Source organism: Cololabis saira, chromosome 12 (genome assembly GCF_033807715.1).
Source record: "Cololabis saira isolate AMF1-May2022 chromosome 12, fColSai1.1, whole genome shotgun sequence".
Taxonomy (NCBI): Eukaryota; Metazoa; Chordata; class Actinopteri; order Beloniformes; family Belonidae; genus Cololabis; species Cololabis saira.
The window spans coordinates 27,559,972-27,576,940 of NC_084598.1; positions in this window are offsets into that span (position 1 = coordinate 27,559,972).

Sequence of the window (16,969 nt, forward strand, 5' to 3'; positions counted from 1 at the left end):
CACCTGACTTTTTTTTAAATGTATGTGGCAGAGTGGAGGATTGGGTGTGGTCTGCAGAGGAGCAGCACACAGGTGTGCCTGGTTCTGTTGATTGTGGCGCACCTGTGTCCAATCAACCTCTCCACCCTGCCTGGGGTTAAAAGCAGCGGCTGGATACCAGAAAGGAGTCGGCTGATTTGGGATAGCTTGTTGCGAGGCTATGCCCCATGTGCCATTTTTGAAGACTATTGTTTTTGCCTTCCCCTGTATGTCTTTGTGCTTTTTTATAATAAAAAGCCTTATTTTTTGGCATTCTACGCTCTGCAAGGTTCTTTTTACACCTCATCACCCAGGTCCAGTTTTGCCTTGTCCCCTTGTACGTGGGGAGGCCGCTCTGGTTCCTCACAATGTGACATTTGAAAAAATAAAATAATGCGTGGCCACGCATTAATAACTCGTGGCCACGAGTTATTAACCCTGGCCACGCATTATTTTATTTTTTTCAAATGTCACCAGATGGGCTCCGTCCGTACATTACCTTTTAAAATGTGGCCTGTATCAGATTCCAGTGTGAACCGTTTGCCGTTTCGAACTGACCCGCCTGTGCAAAAGAACAATAACAAAGATGTCAGACGGAGCACTAAAGTTCGGGAGGTTATGGAGGAAGTAAGCATTTTATTTTCAAAATGTTTTTGTAATGGCAGCCGTAACATTAATTCGGTTACGGTATGATCCTTCTAGTTTTGCCTGAATTGAAGTATCTCCCCATATACTAATGGACCGCGGTTGAATTGGTTTGATATTGGATATTGGATATTCGAATTCAACACCCATACAACTTGTGATACATACCACTGATTTTGGTCAAACCACTTGTGATGTGTTCATGGTCATCTAGACTATATATCACAAAACAGTAATTATTAAAAAATCATATATATGGGCTGATTTAAAAATCATATATATGGGCTGATTTAACATGGTTTAATGAATTCAACACCCATTAAACTTGTGATACATACCACTGATTTTGGTCATATTGCCCATATGAACACATCACAATTGGTTTGAAAACAATCGGTGTTATGTATCACAAGTTTTATGGGTGTTGAATTCATTAAACCTCATTAAATCAGCCCATAATATGATTTTATAATAATTACTCTCTTGTGATATATAGTCTAGATGACCATGAACACATCACAAGCAATATGACCAAAATCAGTGGTATGTATCACAAGTTTTATGGGTGTTGAATTCATTAAACCACATTAAATCAGCCCATATATAGGATTTTTAAATCAGCCCATATATATGATTTTTTATATAGGATTTTTTAATAATTACTGTTTTGTGATATATAGTCTAGATGACCATGAACACATCACAATGGGTTTGACCAAAATCGGTGGTATGTATCACAAGTTAAATGGATGTCTTTGAATGTCGAATATCCAATATCCAATATCAAACCAATTCAACCGCGGTTACTAATGGGATCAAACACCTCACTCTTCATCCACAGACTTGCTCCATCACTGCCCTCCCTTTTGGTTGCCTGGTCAAGTTTTTTATTGTACTGTCTGTGTCTACTCGCCAGCGCATAATTCTGACAAATGTTGATGTAGATTGACATAAAATTGCGACCCCAAAAAATCCGATTTGGGGCATTTTTGCCTGCAGTCTGAACTGGATGTTCAGAACTGAACTGGATGTTAGTTATACTTGCATTAAATGTGTTAGTTATACTTGCATTAAACTTGTTAGTTATACTTGCATTAAACTTGATCTTAAAAGCACCCTGAGACAGGTTTTCTTCCAAATTTGGTTGAAATGAAATGAACAGAATTATATTGAAATTAGTAAATGAGAGTGTCAAGTTACACACACTCTAATACTTACTGGAAGCATGGCAACTCAAGAAATACTGAAAAAAGAAAAGATCCATGACTCAGATGTTTTGCTGCCACTGAAGTTTCCAGATGTTTTTATGTGTGGTGTCTTTCGCGAGCTGAGGCTGGTGTACACCCTTTTAGAGGCCCTGGTACTCTGATACCAGCTCATGTCTTATACATTCAACAATGAACCAGCATCATTTCAAATTATACACCAACATGAATGAAAATATCTGGAACACACGTTCACTAGCTTTTCATAACAGGGAAAAGACCGTGATTGTTTGTCTAAAGTTGATTTCTAAGACACCTTTTTTACTCTTTGCAATGTCTACTGAGGAACAGGAACGCTTGTTGAATTATTTCACAACTATTCATAGGTGTCCAAACACAGCTAATAGATGTGGTTCGAGCTTTGCTTTTGCATGCAGGCCTCGTTCTGTACCTGCAGGGTTTATACCCAAACACCTCACTCAGACACATTTGCCCCTCGGCTGAAAAACTGTAAAACATATGCAGTTTGAAACTGCACGCGTAAATGAAAGCTGAATATATATTGACCACATATATACACGAACACATGATGGTGCCTGTCCACCACCTTGTTTTTTTATTGATTTATATCCTTTATTTAACCAGGTATGAGTCTCCATGAGCAACAAACAAACAATAATCACAGTCAAAACAATTCAAATCAAACAATTACACCCATCAAGGGAACTCTTTTACCTGTCCCGCAACATGGACTTGAATTGACCCAGAGTACCTAATGAGTCTTTCCAAACTCTGTGCGGACGTTTGGGATCTGCATTTGTATAGAGCTTTGGGAGCGGAGAAGCTTGTGGCTGCAAGTTTGGGTCATGTGGTTGCACAGGTAAGAAGGAGCTGCAGCGTGCCGTCACTTTAACAAGGGTTACTGTCTCCACTCATCAGAACCAGGAGCAGTTTTCAACAAGACATAACCATGAATTAAATTAGGGCAATTAGATGATACACAAGTTAGGATGATCTGGAGGCTCAAAGAAAAAAAGAAATAAAAAGCAACTCTTACATGAGTTTCTATGTGTTGCATGAAGCTGAGAATTAATTCATATTTTGTTTCGGTCACTCTCTTTTAAATCTTTTTTGCAAGAATTTAATTTAATTTGTTAATATCTATCCAAACAAATCATATCAACAGGAAAGTATCTTATTAAATAACTTGAGACGATGTATAAAGTGGGTACTTTTACAGTTCATCAACTGTCATTTTTTTAAGTTGTTCATCATAATAATATCCAACTTCCCTGACAAGTTTGAATGAATGAATGAATGAATGAATGAATGAATGAATGAATGAATGAATTTATTTATTTATTTATTTCGAACATGTATATAAACAATAAAAATAAACATAAACAGTAACATCTTCATATGCACATATGTTCGAAAAAGGAGTAGGAAGAAGTATACACTTTTTCCTAGTTCCTACCCCTTTATAACTCATTACTGTTATTATTATATCTACACAATATCCATATAAATATAGTCTATATAAATACTACGTAAACATGCCTATTACTACATAATTATCCATATAAGTATATAGAAGATATAAATATTACATAAATATTATATCAATATATAGAAAATACAAATATTATATAAATCTATATAAATATCCACTATATAAACTACATAAATATATATATGCTACATACATAATAAATATATAATATATATTACATAATTATAACTATCACTCTCAACATATAATATATACTACATACATATCCACATAAATATCTAAACATATCTTAAGCAAGTATAATATACCATTTTCCCTATTTTATTTGTTTATCACACTCCTCGTTAACCCATTTCCTCTTGCATATACCTGTTTATAAATCATTTTTTGTATCTCTTTTTAAACAGATTTATGTTAGTACTTTGTTTCATTTCCTGCTTCAAACTGTTCCACAGTGTCACTTCACAGTCCGATATGCACATGCTTTTCATTGTTGTTCGTACATTATGTTTTCTAAAATTTAGTTCTCCCCTTAGATTATAGCCCCTTTCTCTCTCTGTGAACATTCCTCTGATATTTTTTCGTAGTAGATTATTCCTTGCTTTGAACATTATTTGCGCTGTTTTGTATTTAACCAGATCCATACATTTTAAAGATCCCAAAGTTTAAATAAATCATTTTCGGTTGAACAGCTGAACTTCTCCAAACAGTTATTGAAGGCTGATTTATGGTTCCGCGTTACACCAACGCAGAGCCTACGCCGTAGTGTACGGCGTGCCCCACGGCGTAGGCTCTGCGTCGATTTAACGCAGAACCATAATTCAGGCTTCACAGACCTGTGTCGAGGCTGATGTGGGTCCATCAGCAGAGAGTTCTGCTTCTCTCCACTAGATGGCGACATCGTCACGGGTTCGGTTTTCCTTGTCACGTCGTCCCGGTCTCTTCATTGTATTCTGGATGTATTTCAAACAGCAGGTGGTGCTGGTGCTTTACAATATGAACACATATATAATTGGAGATTCCAGATATAAACAGGCAGAAATATGACATTTGACCACCTTAATCCTTTATCACTGCATTAAATGAGGTTCAGTCAATAGTCAAAGGAAATTATTTTCACACTAAATATTTTTTTACATTTACATAAAATTATACAAATTTGTCAAAAACAAACAGTACTGGAGTTTAAAAGACTTTCTAGGATAAATCTTAGTGGCCACCTTGCAGTCACGTGGCTTGATGCTGAAGCAGTAAAATCCCCAGCCAATACCCAGATTATAGAGATTTCCACAAAGACTGGACCGTGGGAGGAGGAGAGCAGGATGGAATATGTGCATCCATGTACCCGTGTGTGCGTTTGCGTGAAAATGTATGCATACAAATGTGGGACTGGGGTCATCATTGATATTCATTATAGCGAAATCTTCAACCTTTCACCTCTCCCACAGTTGCCAAAAGAGTCACACTCAACGTGCACTGGTTTGAGTGGGAGGAGAGACCATGGAGATCTGCGTTACACATGTCCTGACGTCTCACACCCGAAATACACCAGGCTCCAAAGGGCTTTCGCGGCGTGCAGTGGAAAACAGACACTTCTCCCAGAAATGGATTTCACAACCAAACTGGGATTTTTTTAAGCTGTTCTTTTGGTGCTACAGACAGAACACGCTTGATGATAAAAGATTTTGACCTTATTTGTACAAGTTTTTTTTTTTTTTTTTTTTAAATCAAGTTAGAATTATATTTTTCTAGGCTCGAGAACATCCATACACCCAATAAAACTATTAATTCAGTGATGCTGAAACTTTGAAACTGTATCCCAACTGGCCGAGCCTACTTCACTTCCCGTCAGCGATCATGACTGACTGCAGCTGGTAGCGCCGACTGACCGACGCACAGTATAATGGAAAAAGTCTGTGGAGTTCAAACTTTTGACCTGATAAAGATCCAGGTTGGATCGAAATGTTGTCAATGACTAAATGATCTCTGCGGCATGTGATAAATGTGGGGATATTTCTTCATTTTGCTGGAAGTAGTTTTCAGCTCTGCACCTTAATCTATGGCTTGGATGGAGCTGTATCCTCTTTTTTTCATTGTAATAGAGGTTGGCATCAAAGAAAGTAGCTCTCGCTCCAAAACTGAAACATTTGAGCTGAATTTAAGTTTGAAATGAGCTGCAAAGACCAAGATGTTGAACAGTTTGTCCACAGTGAGGTATGTTGTTGGTATACAAGGTGAATAATTCAGCTTTGACTCTGTACCAGTTGTGAAACACGGTGGTGGTAGTAACATGCTCTGGAGCCTCTTTGTTTTGCTTCTGGTGGAACATGTATTTTGCATAAAATGAAAAAAGCAATAAAAGAAGAAATTATTATTCTGACAATGACAATGATTATAATGACATGGAATAGATAAAGTAGACTAACTTTTAACATTTAACTTTGAATTTAAAAAGTGGGCTGGGCTAAAATGTTGGATTTACTCTAGGACATAAACAACTCTTAATTTCTTATTTCTTAATCAAATAGTCAGCCATGAGCAACTTTATTTGGAGATTTTGATTCACATCACCCAAAAATAGCATCAACAATAAACATTTAACAGTAGGTGCTGTTTAACACTGAGGATTATAATAGGTTAATATGCTTGGTTTAGTTACAGGAATCTAATGTACAGTGACCTATGAGCTAACCTAAACAATTCTTTAAAACTAGCCACAAAGCCGTCTTGTAAAAGAGAGACATAGCCATGGTGATGTCAGTATTATTTAATTTCAACTTCCGTATACTATTGTAGTAAGGGGCGGAGCTAAATTATCCTTATGGTCATTATGCCTTTATCTGGGTAACTCTGCAATTATTTTGAAGCTGCTTTGTCCAGAATAATGAATAGTTTTAAAATTCTGTATCATTAATATCATGCAGATGGCTCGGTTATTAAGAAGAAATAAAAACACAACCAAGCAAATCAGTATCAAACTAAGAAGTATCAGTTTAAACCTCTCCCCAAAAATAAGGAAGGCGACCAAAAGTCACATCAGCATCTTTGCAAGATCATCACAATCCTCTTTACCAGCATGATTTGAAAAAAGCTAATGTTTCCCACTGAGAAAAGGCCAGAGAGACCTGGGTGGGTGGATTTAATTTTGTAGCACCTAAATCTTTGGAAAGCTTGAAGCTGTCATTTTGTTGTCTTGGACTCGGAAAAATGCCTAAAAATTGAGGTTTTCCTCTAGTTTTCTGTTTTACTTGAAGAAAGCTACGCCTTCTTCGCTGGGGACAAGTGCCAAGTCCTTAACTGTGTTATTTTACACGGTACCCACCGCATCTCTGTCCGTCCCTCACAACTTTATCCACTCAGTTTCTTTTCCTCGGATGAACTCTTCTCCAGCCTTCACTGCTACATAGCTGGACATTAAAACTTGTTCGGCGTAATTCAGAAATGCACTGAACACTTTTTTCAAGGTCCAGACTTTTTGCAGTATATTGTATCCAGGGATCTTGATGGAGCAAAATGATATCTGGAAATAGCATTGATCCTTCTTCATGCATCTACATCATCATTAATGAGAGTTATTTTCTCTAACCACCAATTTTCTTAAATCTGTCCAAGAAGCTTTTGTGGGACTGAAGACTGAAAGGGGGCTTATGTTGATGTGGGTGTTTTTTTTCCATTCTACTGCATTTAATTCAATTTAGTCATTGCATCTATAGTCTTGTGTTAATCTGGCTGTTTTTGCATCAGTGTAGTGTACAAACACAACGGTCTGCTGGAGTGCATGCTCGTATGTGAGCAAGTGTGTGCTTGTGTGTTGCGGCTGATGTTGACTTCCTGAGGCTGATCACCACCTTCTTCCCAGCGTCTTGTTTTTGCCCGTCTCTCCGCGCCTGTGTGGAAGTTGTGTGGGCACCCTCTGGATTGCCTCACCGCCGAAGCATGCCGGACCCTGTTATCCAGCTATCCATCTGTGTTATTGATTTTTTTTTCCTCCCCCCCCCCCCCCCCCTCTTTGCAGAGTTTCATCTTTCCTCCACTTTTCTGTGGAGCGATGGAGAGGAGAAGGGGGTGGTGGTGGGAGGGGGTGTATGAGAGAGAGAGAGAGAGAGAGAGAGAGAGAGAGAGAGAGAGAGAGAGAGAGAGAGAGAGAGAGGGGGCAGAGCAGAGATCTGAGAGCTTGTCGGAGGGGAGGCGGGTGAGCGGGGCATTGGAGGCGAGGAGCAGTGGTGGGGTTTCTGAGCGCAGGGGTGTGAGAGGTCGTGGTGGTGGTGGGGGGGGGGGATGAGCAGAGAGAGGGAGAGACCCACTATTGAAGTGCTGGAGCTTTTCTCTCTCTCTCTTTCTCTCTCTCTCTCTCTTCGTTTCTGTCCATATGTCCTCATGGGAGCGCCTCCTCATCCTCCCCCTCTTCCCTCCTCCATCCTGCTCCAAGGCGCCTCTGGTACACACGCTCCACTTGCTACCCCCCCCCCCTCTCCCTGCTCTTCTTCCTCCTCCACCTCCTCCTGCCTCCTCCGTCCGCCTGCCTGCCGTCTTTGCTTCCCCGCGGGGCCGAGACGGCGCTGGCGGCGCAGCCGCGATTTGCGGGGAGATTTGTCTAAGTGAGAAGCAATTAGTGTGCCTAAGCACTGCTAATGTATGCATGCTTGGGCCGCCACCGCTGACGTCGCCCCTGCCGACTGGCGACGTCTGGACCAGCCGGAGCTCGGGCACCTGGCCTCCTCTTTCCATCATGAGCCGTCGCTCTGCTCCTCCGGTGGCCACGTCCTGTCCCATCAGCGACCTCTAGGCATAGCTGACCCCGACCCCGCCGGAGTTTATGTTCCCATTTACCACACCCTTTTGCTAAAAAAAGAAAAGTGGCATGGTACAGCGAGGAAGTGAATGTTTAGTGAGTCATTAAGGCACCTTCTGCTCCACATAGTCTCCCGCCTAAGTTTCCACAGCAGGTCTGACGCCGGCCTGAGTAAACCTGTAAATTTAAGTCTGTTAATGAAAGCAAGAGCCAGCATGATTTGGGTGCAGTTATCCGGCCGAACACTAGTGTACCGACTCACGCTCACACACACACGCTGCAATCGCATATGCACGGCAAAGTGGAACAGTTGTGGGTGGTAGGATTCCCTTTGAAACCTGCGGGGTAGAAAGGCTTGTTTGTGAGTGAGCATGCATGAGGGACGTTCTGCATGGTGCGGCTCAGCCAAACACTTGAAGATGAACTTTGCCCTTTTCTGCACATTCCCTCTCTCTAACCCAGACAAAAAAACAAGATTAAGTCTGCTCATCCTTACGCGGCGCTCATTGCCTTCCAAGTGGGAGCCTGCATGGGCCGTGGGTGGTTTTGAAGCGGAGTGCTCCTTAATTAAAGATAGGCTAATTACTGGCGCTGCTCAGCCTGGCTTTTGCGGTGCTGATAAGAGGATAATCCTGGAGAGAAAGGCAGGGATTGTAGTGGTCCCGGGTAGACCAGGCCTCCTGCTCAACAGGGCCGAAAGAACCCCCCCCCCCCCTTCTTTAAAGACCCAGCCCTGCTATCAGAGTGCAGAATAGTCAAGCAGGCTGCACTTCAGCAGGGGAAGGCCAATATAAAAAGCTCGTAGACATTAGCCATCACTTGTTGATGGCTTCCTTTCCATGTCCCTTGATTTGGCTGAATTTAGCTTTAAAAGCAAAATCAGCTGACCTAGCATTAGTTTAGTTTGTTGTTTTTTACCTGTAGGGAAGCACTTTTTTCATCTGTGAGAAAGTGTCCGAGAATTTAATTGGGATTTACTGATTATTTGTCTTCAAACGCACCTAATGAAGGAAGATATTTGCTTATTCAGATGATTGTTTGTGGTCAAATAACAATACTCACTTGTATAGCCACTGGATGGACAAGCACGCACCCACACATATGCAGAAAAAGGAACAATCACATTTACACCTCAGACACGCACGGCGGGAAGGTTTTATGACCCAACTATCATTCATGTGTCTGTAACCCATATTTTGTTGTGGGGAGTTAGCCATTAGCACTCGCTGGGCTGTTCCTATATGCTGGTCCTCCACAGATCTATAATTCAGAGGTGGCAGATGTCTCCATGCATAATTCACGAGTGCCTTTCCATGTCGGGCTAGCAAGCGCGCCTGCGGTAGAACAGTCACGAGGCCTTTGCCTATGGAGGGTCTGATCCATGACGACCTGCAGGTGCCCACCTCCCAGCAACGCTTTCTTACAAACAGTGAGACTTTCAGAGTCGGATGTCATCATCGGATTAGGAAAGAATATAAGTGATGTGGTGATCATCTTGGGTTTAGTAAGAATGATCATGTTTGGCATGAAAGAGGGATTATCTTCTTTAAGTAGAACTGAGTGGCTTTTGCATATTGATACGCTCCAGGTGATCACAAACATCCCCAGATACAACCGTTACAGTCCCCAACCAGAGACACACTACTTAAGATTATGATTTCTTCTTTTATTTTTTAATTTGAGCGACAGGAAGAGTTGCTCAAGTTTTCTTCTACCTTTTGCAATCCGTTAAAGTAATGTATGCAACTTCTAGAGTTGCAGTTTCCTCATAACGTACAGTTTTAAAAACAAAATAACTTCCATCATGCTAAAAAGGAAACCAAGTGATGGTACTCTGCCTCTCAGGGGTCAGAGAGGCTCAAGGTATCCTGTCTAGTAATGATCTATCCCGGGTCAAGTGTCTGGGTGACGAGGTCCAGCGGCCTGACATTTAGTAGAAGCAGAGCTTGAAATGCCAACATTTATCGCCATATTAGAAAATCAAGAACCTTTGCAGAAGCGTGATGTAATTTTTTTTGCCTCCTATACCTCGGTCATTAACTGGAAGCCACAGCTTATCTTCCACACTCCAGCTATGCACGCTGCTGTCACCGTCAGCAGCCAGCAGCAGATTCAGAGTGACAACGTCTTCCCACCGCAGCGGTGGTGCGTCACGAGATGGTGGGACGCACAAATCGGTCCCCAGAGTCACCTATAGGTAAAACTCCAAACGATTTTCACTTTTATCATTTAAAGGGGACCTATTATGGCATCTAATACATATTTTATACAGGCCTTGAATGTCTTAAAAACAAGCTTTTGATTGTTTTTGCTAAATAAATTAGAAATTCAGCCTCTGAGCCATGTCTTTATCTTCCAATTCTCTAACTTCATTATCTATGTGGGATTCTGAGTGGGCGGGGAGGCTATGATAATGAGGCTCTGTGCTGATTGGCTGCCTGAAGCGATGACGCGAATGACGCGATACACCGCTACGAAAAAATGACAGAAGCTCCGGCCAGCGGAGTTAGTTGTGGGCGTGGTTTCAAGCATCGGAGGCCAACTTATGTAAATCGCTCCCGTCGTTACGTAACGACGGGCGCAGAATCTGAACGGCTCGTAGAAGGGCGGCTGTACAAACACTGCAGAATTTGGTTGCTTTCCTCCTTCTCTGAGTTGGCAGGCTGAGGGGAGACCACTTTATATATGTTAAAGCAAGAAAAAACGTGTTTTTCATAATAGGTCCCCTTTAACCTGAAATGCCTCTTTCAACCAAATAGCACAGTCAGAATAGCTGATGAGAGCTAGATACCATCTAACACCATGTTTCTATTTTACACTAATGTGTTTATTTATGATTGTGGTTTATAACCTCTCATCTAGTACTTTTACAGGAATGCCTACGTAAAAAAAATAAAAATAAAAATACAGATAAAGGATGCAAAGAAATGGTTAGATTTAGAGCTTTCTCTTGAGCATGAAAGGTCTTTACTGGAAATCACACCTACATAGTCAGAGACATCAGCACTGCATGCTGATACAAAGAGTGGGAGATAAAACACACACACACACACACACACACACACACACACACACACACACACACACACACACACACACACACACAGGCATCCAAGATCACAGGCTGCCGCCAGCGCCAAGCCTGGCCGGCGCTGAACCGGCAACTCGATCCCTCCTCCGGAGCCCTGCGGAAGGGGAGAGTGGGTGTGGGAGAGAAGCTTCCATAAAGTCTGGTCGGCCGTAACCTGAGATCCAAGCAGACAGCCGCGGAGCCTCACAGTCAGGCACGGAGGAGCGTACGTGTGTGCAGCCTCTTTTTTTCCTTTTTTTTTTGGGAGATGAGATGGGTGACATGCTTCCCCCCACGCAGCTTACCACGCTTAGGATCAGGCCTGAGTGCATGTGGAAATTACAAACACACACCAACACTTAAGACCACTATTTGGCATTTTGTCTTCCCGGCTAAATTAATTCAGCGTGCTAAAGGAAACACCACTTTTTTTGTGGTTGACTGCATATATTTACATGTCAGAAGTGACTAACAACTAAAACGGTCTTTCAAAATATAGTCCCTTCAGGGTACCGTTACATCACAAACCAGCTCGGCTTCTGGTGAGCTGGAAATGTAGCCTTGCTATTTGTTTGGCTATCAAAAGTAACTTGTCATGACATAGTTCACTTAGCTCCAAAAAGAAACTGGTCGTCAATGACCTATAATAAATCTGACCTTTTGAGGTGGTTTTCTCAGATTTTTTTTTCCAAGTTCCCATTTGTCAATGAAAATAGCACATCACTAGAAACTTGCATCATCAGTAAAACATTTCCATGTGAGCATCGGTTACTGTTAGCCTCTAAAAGCACAAACAGAAACCCAAGTACATCGTCAGCGAAGACCCGCCCTTTATGTATCGAGGAATTTTGTCTTTTAAATCTAAGTGCGTAGCCCAAGCAAAAGCAGCTAGCCTTCAGCTGTCACCCAAAAACCCACACCACTGATTATGCACAAATGTGTGACTTTATCTCATTTTACCGGATGTGTTCCAACAATTTTTGCCACTCTATGCAGTTCTTATAGATTAAAATTTTTCTATGGATACCAAAACAAACTTCCTCTACCTTTACGACAGCCTCAAAAACTGGATGTTACTGCTTGGAGCTGACAAAACTGAGGTGGAGACAAATGACTTAACTGTAAGTCCCCCCCCCCCCCCCAGTTAATGTTGCAAAGTGGCACAATTTGAAGGCATACGGTGCCTCTGAAATGCCATACTAAAAAGTAAATACTAAAAAGTATACTTAAATTCGGCACACTTTTGAGTAAATATCAGTAGTGTGCATTAATTCGGACGTACTATTAAGAGCGCACACGTCCCTTCCTGCCGTAGGGAGGGGGGGGGGGGGGGTTGTTACCATGGTAACCTGTCACAGCAGCAGTAGCAGCGTAGCAGCGCTCCGCTCTTTCCCGTTTATTCTGGCCGAAACAAGATGACATTATATAATATTATTATATACGAATATTTTAATATTAATATTATATAATAATATTATTATACTTAATATTATACTTATGACATATACGTATCACTTAGCAACCAAACACCGCTGCATTGCATTGTGGGAAGTTTCTGCTCAGCTAGTGTCCATCAACACTAAAAAAATTATCCGGCATGAGTATAGATAGAGCATACTATTGAGTAGGGGTGGGTATTGGGAAGGACCTCACGATAGGATACGCGTCACGATACTTGAGCCACGATACGATACACATTGTGATATCCCGATTATGCGATATCCTGATTATTATATTCTACATAGTTCACCGAAAAATTTAAAAATGCATTACACATCTTAAAATCCAAGTTGTATATATGTACATCAGATGATAGTGATGGATTTTAAAATCCGAGTTGCACGTTCATCAGATTATAGTGACAATTCATGGGACAAACTGAGTCAAAACAATGTTTTATTATAACTATACAAGCTAAAGTTACAACATATTTGTATATGTTTTTCATATTATTTACATCATATGAAATTAACATTAAATTTAGTATGAGGTTGCTTTAATTATGTGGCAAATGATAATAAACACAAGAAAGATGGGTACTAAAACCAAGGACAAAAAAAAAATCGATATTCAAATTTTGAATATCGATATTGAATCGGCTGGAAAAGTATCGTGATATATTGCCATATCGATATTTTTGCCCACCCCTACTATTGAGTACGTTCTAATGTTTCGGACACACTAAAAAATCTTGCACACTCATTTTGCGTACTCATTAGGGTGAAAGTATGCAATTTAGGACACAGCCATTGTGTTTGGACACAAAAGGACCACCTTTATTCTACATCCACATTCCACCATTTGTTATTCATGCCATATTTTCAACAGTCGTTAAATATTTTAATTCGTCTACGCATTCGTCAACCCTTTCCTTTGTCGCAGCAGCCATGTTGCATTTTTGTCTGATTATGTTCTTATATTTATTGTATGATTGAACTAATATGTCTAGCTCTACTGAACTAGCGTACGCAGATCTCTTTCCCCCACTATGCGTTGCCATGGTGAATCACAGTATCGGAGCTCCATGGATAATGACTTCTTATAGTCGCGGTAATTCAGGGTCAACATACTCCAGCTTCTTCAACACCTGCTCTGAAACCGGAAACTCAGAGTTTGTTGACTCCAAGTCAGTTTTATTTGAGGGTTTGTTGAACCTCCTTTCTGAAACAGGCCCCAGGGGAAAAAAAAAAACAAAAAACAAAAACAAAAATCCCTTTCAAAATAAAACAGGAAATGAGGCCAGACAGAAAGCCGAGGTCCAAAAGCAAAAATGTCACCAACAGCAAAGATACGAGAAAGCTGAAACTTAAAACGGGACACCTGAGCAAAGACTCTGGCACCTGGTATTTTCACAAAATTGTGTTAGAGATACTTCATTAATACCTCAGGAAATTGTGTGAACTTGTGAAAAAAAGAGTTAATATGTCTCTCCTGATACTTTTTCTTTTTTATAATGACCCTTCCTCTACCTGAAATTAATACAGATGATGAGATGAAGGCTCCTGTGTTATTGAATCACTGAAATTTTCCTCCTCCCTTGGGTTTAATCTCGCCTCCTTTAGCCGCAATAAGCTTCCAACGTGACCGCCATCCAAAACAACTAAGACGTCAACTGGGAGACATTTGCCGTCAGCTGCCATGCTGCCCGCCGCTCCTGCCAGAGAACTGCCCTTTACAGATGTGAGAGCAGTGTGTGTGGTTTTGAAGCAGATTCTAGGAGGAGGTGGCGGAGCAGAGAGGCGACGGGGGGGTGACGTGCTTGTCTCGGGACGGGCCAGAGGGACAGGAGCCCTTTGTGTGGTTGCAGTGGGTGAGGAGGTTAACTGAGCCGCAGCAGAGCCAAGGCGCTGCCTGGGATATTGACAGGTTGGAACCTGAGGGCTCCTGCAGGATAGGAACACACCGCCAGAGGCTTGGTTACCACCACCGCCTGGCTGCCTCGCAGGGAGGGAGGGGTATAAGGAGGGAAGTGGGATGAAGAAAGTCCGAAGTTTAATTTGGGAATGGTGGACAAAGACAAGAATCTGAGATTTCAGAAGTGCATTATGGGAAGGGCATGACTTGAGAGTATTTGATGCTATTCATTAGAAAAAAACAAGTGCAAATGAATGTGTTACATTTTTTCACCATCTTTACGGTGCTTCTCTTTTTCTGCTTTGACTCAGAAAGGAGCTTAGTGTTTGGTCTGCACAGTTCAGGGTCATTCGCCATGGTAACGGTGGACCAGGCCAGAAGGTGATTGGCTCCGCCGCGGAGCGCGCTGCGGGCTGTTTGTTGATTCTCTGATAGGGGTGACCTACCTCTGACCTCCACGCCGATCAATACTGCCTCCTTAAACTTTCATTTGTCCTCGTTTTGCTCACACTCACCCCAGATTGGGTCCAATTAAGGTGGGTCTTTTTTCCTTCCAGAAAACACTTGTCTTTGGTTCAAACCTGATTTGGCCGGAGGAGCATTTTTTGCAAAGCGCTTGTAAATGTTTTAAACGTCACAGGTTTTTTCAGGTAAGGCTACGCAGAAACCGATTCGGGCTTTGTTGTTAAAGTACGTTAATATGATGTTGTAAGTTTCCAGTCACATTATGAATTTCAGAGAATAATCTCTGTGGTGTGTTTATAGAGAATCTGTGCGTGGGGCAGGGAGTCCCTCCAACGCAGGAAAGCCTTTGAGAAGCTCTTTCCTGTTTCTTAACCTCCTCTTCGTTGCACTTTTGTTTCTTCCTGTCCTCTCACCCCCCTCATTCTCACTTTCACTACCCGTAATCCCCGGTGTTGCCTACCAGCTTACGACGTTCCTCTGCGAAGCAGCGGGGCTGTGTGGGTGTTTCTTTTGCCTTTTTTTTAAAAACTTTTCGCCGCCCCTCACATGAATTCTCCATTCTGGGGTCACCTTTTTCCAGCCCCCCCGCACAGGGAATCACCTCACTGAAAGGTGTTGCGGTTGATTTAGTGAGCAGCTGCCCTGAGACATTTATCTTACACACTCCCAGTGACTTAACATGTTGAGCTGTTAGTTCCTAAAAGTGACAAGTCAAAATATAGTCCATACTTCAGAGCATCCTTATTATCATCTGTCAAAATCAAGCTGAAAAGAAAAACAAACTTATTTTCCACTGATTTATAAATGAAAGTACAGCGCTCTCTGAAAGAGCATCGCACTTGTATATATGGTTGCTATTCTGCTCAGAAAAAAAAAGAAATGGTTTCATGAGTTGAGTATTACGCCTCTGCTGTGTCAATCCAGGACGGCGTTAGCGGTGACAACTATTTGGAAAGGCGCAGATCATTACTCAAGATCTTGCTATGATGTCATTATCCACGCCAATGGTTGTTTTTGATCTGCAGCACGCTGTGGATCGTTTTAGCGACGCAATTACAGCATGGGTGCGTGTCAGAAAGCAGCCCTGCTCCGACTGAACAGACGGCCGCTGAATGATCGCGTATCTGGGTGTGTACGATTTACACTATATCATCTGTACAGCTGTCTTGGCCTTGGGAGGGCTGTGTCGTGGCCACGGCTGCGTGGAGCAGCAGCACAGGAAACGCGTCAAAGCGCTGAGAGCTAAATGGAACCAGATGTCTGAGGCTACCGACCGGGGGATTCTCACTATGGAACAAGAGCGTCAGCGGGGGAAGTTCACTTCCCCTGGCTGTCTTGCCGTCTTCTCGGTCTGTCTGCATCTCGAAAACTTTTTTTTTCTCTGCGTTGTTTGCTTACTTCTCCCTCTGTCAAAGGACTTGACAGGGGATGACTAAAATAGCCAAACCCTAACCCCTTCCTACCGATCACTTTTTGAATATCCTGCATAACCAGGAAGGAGACGCTTCCTTTCGCATGAATGGAAACCAACAGAGATAAAACGATAACAGAAACCATTATGTGCACAAACACCCAGTTTATTTAGTGTTGTATGTTTGCTGTATTTTATTTTTGTATAAATCCAACATAAACAGCAGATTTTACTGAGGCAACTCTTCGTACTTTGCTGTCTCTCGTTATACTGGCCTCTGTCCTCATAGTGGGAGACGGAGTTGGCCTCCTTTCTGTGCCTGGGAGCACTGCCTGCCCTCCTCCGCTTCACTGCCCCCCAACTTTCTCGTACATACACAGCACACACACATTGAAGCACACAAACACACGGAGACATACACTCATTCACTCAGGCGCAGCAATCATACATGGCACATGCACATACATGATGACCCATGCACTGCTGCGTGACTCCA